Source organism: Sus scrofa, chromosome 17 (genome assembly GCF_054392235.1).
Source record: "Sus scrofa isolate SSC_HxYL_T2T_F1_AM1 chromosome 17, Sscrofa_HxYL_maternal_Yorkshire_Landrace_v2.0, whole genome shotgun sequence".
Lineage (NCBI taxonomy): Eukaryota > Metazoa > Chordata > Mammalia > Artiodactyla > Suidae > Sus > Sus scrofa.
In genome coordinates this window covers 7,468,172-7,476,142 of record NC_139399.1, presented here as the reverse complement: position 1 = coordinate 7,476,142, position 7,971 = coordinate 7,468,172, and the positions used below count along the sequence as shown (strand labels likewise).

The following is a 7,971-nucleotide window of genomic DNA, read 5'->3' as shown; positions in this document are numbered from 1 at the left end:
CCATATCAGCTGGCTTGCAAACAAGAAGCCAACCATTTTAGGAATGTTTTAAGTGAACAACTTGCACACCCCAGGGATGAAGAAGCCCTAAGAATGCACAGTAGTGAGCATTTACAACCATCACAACTGTGCCTGAAGACTGTTCATGCTGTTCTTCTGAAATGAGATCTCAAAGTAGTATCGTTCAAAATAAAAGTTTTTAACAAAAAATTGGCATATGCACAGTTTGTCCACCAATTTGTGTGTGTCAACCACTTAGTTAACTTTTCCACTTGAAAAAATGCAATAGAAAACTGGACACCATGTTTCACTATCTCAGTTGATATTCACAACTACAGCAGCTACAACTCAGGATGCAGCATCACCAGTGCTGCCCAGACCCAGTTTATCCTGAAATGAAGTTCTTTACACCAAGTAAATGGTTGTCCACAACCACTGGCTAGTGTACATATGAACTAAAATTTCTAGATTTGGGGAGAAGCAAATGCTGCTCCGATCATCTGCTCTGCTTCTTCTGTTCCTCAATTCATGCTTAGAAACCTGTGGGGGTTTGGGCCTGCTGACCCTGCGCACTTGAAGAGGCTGTCTGCTGTGCTGCTTTCTGCTTTAACATTGCCCAATCAAATGTGTAGTCACATTGGTGGTTCAGGGTCCTGACAAGAATGCGGAAGAGCTGCCTCAGGTACATGTAATCTGGGGCTTCCTCAAAGCGCAGTCCACCACAAAAGTACATGGCAAATTCTGCAGGAAACCCCTTACATAAAACCTCAACAGATGTGGACATCTTCATTTTGCTAATTTTTTCATATTTTTGCTTCTTTGTCGCAGCCTTTAGTCCTTGCAATGGCAGACTGGTTCCGTGAAAATACATCGAAACATCCCAATGGTTCCATGTCATCTCGGTGACTCTGTTCAGTAGCAAGATGTGCATTGATGCTAGCATGTTGGGCAGTGCCAGTGAGATTTTTGTCTTCTGTGTATGGTATGTGTTGCCTTGTCCTGTTGTCTCTGTACTTTTTGGCCAAACCAAAATCAATAAGGAATAACTTATTACAGTGAAGCCCAACACCCATTAGGAAGTTATCAGGTTTAATGTCCCTATGTATAAAATTCCAGAAATTGCGTTTCTGTTCATAGTCTGTCTTAATTCCTTCATATCATTTCTTAATTTCTTCAGAATTTTCGCTGTCACCTTTTTGAACCTGGGGTCTTTTAGACTGCAGAGGTCTGTTTGTTTGAGATGGCTGTGGCAGTATGCCCTCGCCACCCATAGCCCACGTAAGAGGTGCCCTGCCTCCATGGGCTCATGCAAGAGGTGCCCACCACCTGTATCCTTTGTATGAGGCACCCTGTCTCCTGAGAGCCCATGCATGCGCAGATGAAGACATTCCTATGGTGGTCCTGCTGGTCTTCTCTCACCCTTCCCAGCAGCAGTGACTTGCTTCTTCTGCAGCCCCAGGCCCCTCCTTGCTCCTTTGGCTATGCCACTCTGCTTCCTAGCCCCTCAGGCTGTCTACACCCAGCCAACCCTAGTTCTCTTTACAGAACTGACCTGCAGAGCTTGAATCTCAGCACCCTGCCTCCTCCCAAGCATCTCAGGCTAAGGTTTCCCAGGGCAGTGGTACCCCACTCTACTCTCAAGGCTATATCCTTGGCCCTCCTATACGAGCAATTCTTGGGCTCCATTGATCATTTAAAATGTGAACCTCAAACTTTTTTATTCACAGAATAGAATTTGGTAAAATCTTCCTACTTCTTTGCACTTGGTGAAGTTTATCAATATTTTTAATCACATTTAAATGGCTACACAACATGTCATTTGTGATGTATTTCTAAATATATTAGAAATAAAACTCCTGCCAGTCTTTTAATCTATTCAGTAGAATCCAAGTACTTACAGAGATTTAATAGCCGTCAGCATCCATTTTAAGGATATATACACTAGCTCTCTTTCATAAGGTATTTGATATTATTTCTTTTCTTCTTGACTCTTACTTCATTTGTTTGTGCCAGAACTTTATCCTTTAGCAATCCTTTAGCAATGCTATTTTTAGTTGAAGTATAGTTGACTTACACTATTGTCTTGATTTCTGCTGTGTAGAAAAGTGATTCAATTTTATGTACATGTATGTATGTGTACGTGTGTGTGTATATATATATATACATATATATATACACATTCTTTTTTAATATTCTTTTCCACTAGAGTTTATGACAAAGTAGTGAATATAGTTCCCTGTGCTATACAATAGGTCTTGTTTATCCATTCTCTAGTAAATGATTTGCATCTACTAACCCGTCATTCCCATTCCAAACCTCCCCACCCCCCACCTCTACCTTGGTGACCTTTTTATCTATGTATGTGAATCTGTTTCATAAAAATTCATTTTTTGCCATATTTTAGATTCCACATATAAGTGATATCATATGATATTTGTCTTCCTCTTTTTGACATACTTCATTTAGAGATTTTCATAAGTCTTAGGTCCATCTATGTTGCTGCAAATAGCATTATTTTGTTCTCTTTATGGCTAAGTAGTATTCCATTGTATCTATGTACCATATCTTCTTAGTCCATTCATCTGTAGATGGATATTTAGGTTGTTTCCATGTCTTGGCTATTGAGAATAGTGCTTCTATGAACATAGGAGTGCATATATTTTGGAATTGTAATTTTATCCCAATATATGCCTAGGAGTGGGATTGCTGATTATATGGCAACTCTATTTTTTGCTTTTTGAGGAACCTCCATCCTGTTTTCCATGGTGGCTACATCAACTTACATTCCCACCAACAGTGTAGGAGGGTTCCCTTTTTTTTCCTCACCCTTTTCAGCATTTCTTATTGTGGACTTTTTGAAGATGGCCAGTGTGAAGTGGTACTTCATTGCTGTTTTGATTCTCATTTCTCTAATAATTTGTGGTGTTGGACAGCTTTTCCTGTGCCTTTTGGCCATCTATAAGTGTTTTTTTAGTTTTTCTGACAATTTCAGATTGGGTTGTTTGTTTTTTGTTGTTGTTGAGCTGTGAGCTGTTTGTATATTGTGGACATTAAGCCTTTTTTGGTCTCATGGTTTGCAAATATTTCCTCCCATTCCATAGATTGTCTTTTCATTTTGTTTATGCTTTCCTTTGCTGTGCAAAACCTTGTAAGTTTGATTAGGTACCACTTTTTGCTTTTTTATTTTATTTCTGTTGCCTTGGGATACTGACCTAAGAAAACTTTGGTACAATTTATGTCAGATAATGTTTTGCCTGTGTTCTCTTTTAGAAGTTTCATGGCATCATGTCTTAAAACATCGAAGTCATTTTAACAGCATTTAAACCATTTTGAGTTTAATTCTGTGTATGGTATGAGGATGTGTTCCAACCTCATTGATTTCCATTTGGCTATCCAGCCTTCCCCAAACCACTTGCTGAAGAGGTTGTCTTTTCTCCATTGTAAATTCTTTTTTTTTTATTATTTCTATGGCTGTACCCATGGCATATGGAGGTTCCCAGGCTGGGGGTCTAATTGGAACTACAACTTCCAGCCTATTTCACAACCACAGCAATGCCAGATCCAAGCTGAGTCTGTGACCTACCACAGCTCATGGAAACCCTGGATCCTTAATCCACTGAGCAAGGCCAGGGATCAAACCCACAACCTCATGGTTCCCAGTCAGATTCGTTTCTGCTGTGCCACGAAGGAAATTCCTCCATTGTATATTCTTGCCTCCTTTTTCAAAGACCATAGGTATGTGGGTTTATTTCTGGGCTCTCTATTCTGTTCCACTGATCCATATGTCTGGGTTTTTTTTTAGGTTTTTAATGAGGTAGAGTTAATTTACAGGGTTGTGATAATTTCTGATGTACAACAACGTGACCCAGTCATATATATACATTTCCATTCTCTCTGTTTCTTTTCCCACTTAGATTATTGTATAATACTGGATAGAGTTCTCTGTGCTATACATAGGTCCCCATTGGCCAGTCGTTCTGTATACCTCTGTGTGCTTATGTCTGTTTTTTTTTTCCATACGTCTTTTTTTTTTTTTTTTGCCATTGTCACGCTTTTTTTGATTATTATAGCTTTGCAGCATTGTCTTAAGTCTGGGAGAGTTATGTCTCCTGCTTGATTTTTTTCCCTCAGGATTGCCTTGGCAATTCTGGGTCTGTTTAGGATTGTTCTAGTTCAGTGAAAAATGAGTAATTTGATAGGGATCACATTAAATCTGTAGACAGCTTGGGTGGTATGGTCATTTTAACAGCATTGGTTCTCCCAATACAAGAACATGGAACATCTTTCCACTTCTTTGAATTGTGTTCAGTTTCCCTTTTTAATGTTCTATAGTTCTCAGCACATGATTAATCCTAGAGAATGTTCATTGTGCACTGGAAAAGAATGTGTATTCTGGAGTTTTTGATGTAATGTCCTGAATCTATTAATTAAGTCTTAACTGTTTCATTTTATCTTTTAAGGTATCTGTTGCCTTGCTGATGTTGTTTAGAAGATCTGTCCTTGATGTGAGTGGGGTGTTAGTCTCCTACTATTATTGTAGTTCAATTTCTCCTTTTATAGCTGTTAGTATTTTGTATTTGAGTGCTCCTATATTAGGTATGTGTATGTTGATGAGAGTAATATCCTTGTATTGATCCTTCTTTTATCATTATGTAGTATCCTTTTTTATCTTACTTTATGGGTTTTGTTTTAAAGTCTATTTTGACTGATAGCAATATTTTGATCCCTGCTTTTTTTGTCATTTCAATTTGCATGAAATATCTTCTTCTATTCCTTTACTTTAAAAAATTTTTTTTCTTTCTTACTATTTTTAGGGCTGCACTTGCAGCTTATGGAAGTTCCCAGGCCAGGAGTCGAATTGGAGCTGAAGCTCCCAGCCTATGCCACAGCAGCGCCATATCCAAGCCATGTCTGTGATCTACACCCCAGCTCACGGCATCACTGGATCCTTAACCTCCTGAGCAAAGCCTGGGATCAAACCCACATTCCCATGGATACTAGCTGGTTTCATTACCACTGAGACATGAGGAACGCCCATTCCCTCACTTTCAATCTGTGTGTGTCCTTTGCCCTAAAGTGGGTCTCTTGTAGGAAGTATATTGTAGGTTCCTGTTTTTTATCCAGTCTGTCACTCTGTCTTTTGTTTTTGTGTTTTGGCTCTGCCCACGGCATGTGAAAATTCCTGGATCAAGAGATTGAACTTGTACCACCAGCAGTGACCCAAGCCACTACAGTGGCAATGCTAAATCCTTAACCCGCTGCACCACAAGGGAACTCCAGAACTCATTTTTTTTCCCCACTCTGTGTCTTTTAATTGGAGCATTTAGTCCATTGACACTTAAGGTAATTACTGATAAGTATTGCCATTTTAAACTTTCATTTCTAGTTGATTCTGTGTTTCTTCTTTGTTCCTTCTTTACTCCTTTTGTGGTTTGACGATTTTATTTTATGCCTGTGTTCTCTTTATTTTGGTTTTTGTGAATCTGCCTTATGTTTTTGACTTATGGTTGCCTTGTTTTTCAAATATGTTATCCCTTTCCTACATTTACTTGTTTTAGACTGAGAGTCATATAGGCTCAAACCTTTTTAAAAGGTTTTTTTAAAAACCTGCATTTTCTTTCCCACATTTTATGATTTTGATGCCCTTTTTACATCTCCACATTTATCCTTTTGCTGTTTAGTGTGGTTATCATCACTTTCGCACACACAATTTTTTTCCTTTTTAATCCGTATACTGACTTATTTAACTCATTTAATATCTGATTGTGATTTTTCTCTTTCCTATAGCTTCTTGCTTCTTTCTGTCTAGAGAAGACCTTTCAGTATTTCTTTTAGGATAGATTTAGTATTGCTGTATTCTTTTCGTTTGTCTGAGAAATTCTTTATCACTCCTTGTGTTCTAAATAATAATCTTGCTAGGTGGAGTACTCTAGGTTACAGATTATATTCCCTTTAGGACTTTATTTTACCACTCCCTTCTTGCTTGCAACATTTCTGTAGAGAAACAAGCTGATAGACTTATGGGGGGTCCCTTATAACTTACTCTTTGTTTTTCTCTTGCTGCCTTTAGAATCCTCTCTATCTTTTGCCATTTTAATTATAATATGTCTGAGCGTAAGTCTATTTGGGTTCATCTTGTTTGGCAAACTCAGTGCTTCCTGTACTGGGATATCTGTTTTATTTAGGTTTGGGAAATTTTCAGCCATAATTTCTTCAAATACATTTTCTCTCTCTCTCTCTCTTTTTTTCTTTTTTTGCCTTTTTATCTTTTAGGGCCATACTGGTGGCATATGGCTAGGGATTGAATTGGAGCTGTAGCCACCAGCCTATGCCAGAGCCATAGCAGTGCAGGATCTGAGCCATGTCTGTGACCTTCACCACAGCTCATGGCAACACCAGATCCTTAACCCACTGAGCGAGGCTGGGGATCGAACCCTCATCCTCATGGATTCTAGTCAGATTCATTAACCACTGAGCCACGAAGGGAGCTCCTCTTCAAATACATTTTCAATATCCCTTTCTCTTTGTTTTCCTTCTGGAATCCTTATTATGCCTAGATATTGGCTCTAGTACACTGTAGATAGACCCTTCAGGCCGTTTCCACACAGCCAACCCCAGAATTCTCCCCAGGTCTGACCTCCAAAGCTTGAGATTCATCCCCAGGCCCCTGCTTGCACCTACAGAAACACATCTCAGTCTGAGGAGTGCAGAGCAGCAGCACAGACCATCCATGCAGGTCCGTCTTCATTCTGCAAACTGGTTGCCGAGCTCTCCTCCGTGGCTTCAAAGCTCCCCCTCTATCCTGGCTGATCTTGCAGCCACTGAGGGGGCTCTGCAGGGTGCAGGGACCTTTCTTCTTCCATAGATCCCTCGTAGGGGGCACAGGTACCATCCTGACTACCCTCCCCCATCCCCTCCCCTGCCCTTCCCCTCTCCCTCTCACTTTCTCTCACTCTCTTTCTTTTGACCTATCTGGATACATGGAGATTCTTCTTACCCTTTCAGAAGTCTGAGGTCTTCTGCCAATGTACAGTGGCGTCCTGAGGGAATTGTTCCACATGCAGATGTGTTTTCAATGAATTTTTGAGAGGAGGTAAGTCCACTTCCTTCTACTCTGCCATCTTGGTCCCTCTCTGGTAGTGGTTTCTTTGTAAGCTCAAGAGTCTGTTTTCAACTATGCTTCATATTTGTTGGTCGCAAAAATATACCAACCTAAATAGAATTTTTAATTTGTTTTTGTTCTTGTTTTTTATGCTTCTAGACCTCTACGAGTTAAAAAATTTCCCTTTTGGATTTATTATCTTTATAGGTAGTGGTACATAATTTCAATCAAAACAGCATAAATATTTTTCAAATTATTACAAATATTAATAAGTGAAATTTCACCAAAGTGTATCATTTAAATAAATGAATGTGGATTTATTGCTAAGGTCATGTATCCATAGATTAGAGTTAGTTCCAATTAGATGAGGTTCAGCATCCAGTTTCTTCTTTTCTTCTAGTGGAAGATTTTAGCCATGAGAAACATCATTTACATAATAATAAGTGAAATGGAAGGTATGTTATTACTGCAATATTCTCCAACTCTGTACATTCCTTTGGAATGATAAGCTAAGAGCTGACAGAGTGACCTATCGTAAGTTATTTCCCATTATCTATCAACTGACAAATCAATTAGATCCTGTTTCCGTTTGCTCCTGACTTGCAAAAGCATTTGTTACCAGGACATTAGAGTCCATAATATATAACTGATGCTTTGCTGGGCCTCGAAGAGTTCTTTACACTCCAGCGCCTGCTACTCGTAGGCCAATCAGCTCTTCGTCCTCAAGGGCTCCTTCTACAGGTGTGTTCTGCTTGGACGGGTGGAGGTTCCCCCTACCAGGGCAGGATCAGAGAGGGCTCCCTTGCTTTGGGCCCAGGACGAACTCTGCCTCAGTTAATCTGTGATTATGATCACGACTACAGTGTAGC

The 7,971-nt window shown here is 39.6% G+C and overlaps 1 pseudogene; it reads right to left on the bottom strand.

Annotated features, from left to right (window-relative positions):
* Positions 1–409: 409 nt before the first annotated feature.
* LOC100524963 (casein kinase I pseudogene) lies at positions 410–1,372 on the bottom strand (annotated as a pseudogene).
* Between the last annotated feature and the right edge of the window lie 6,599 nt (positions 1,373–7,971).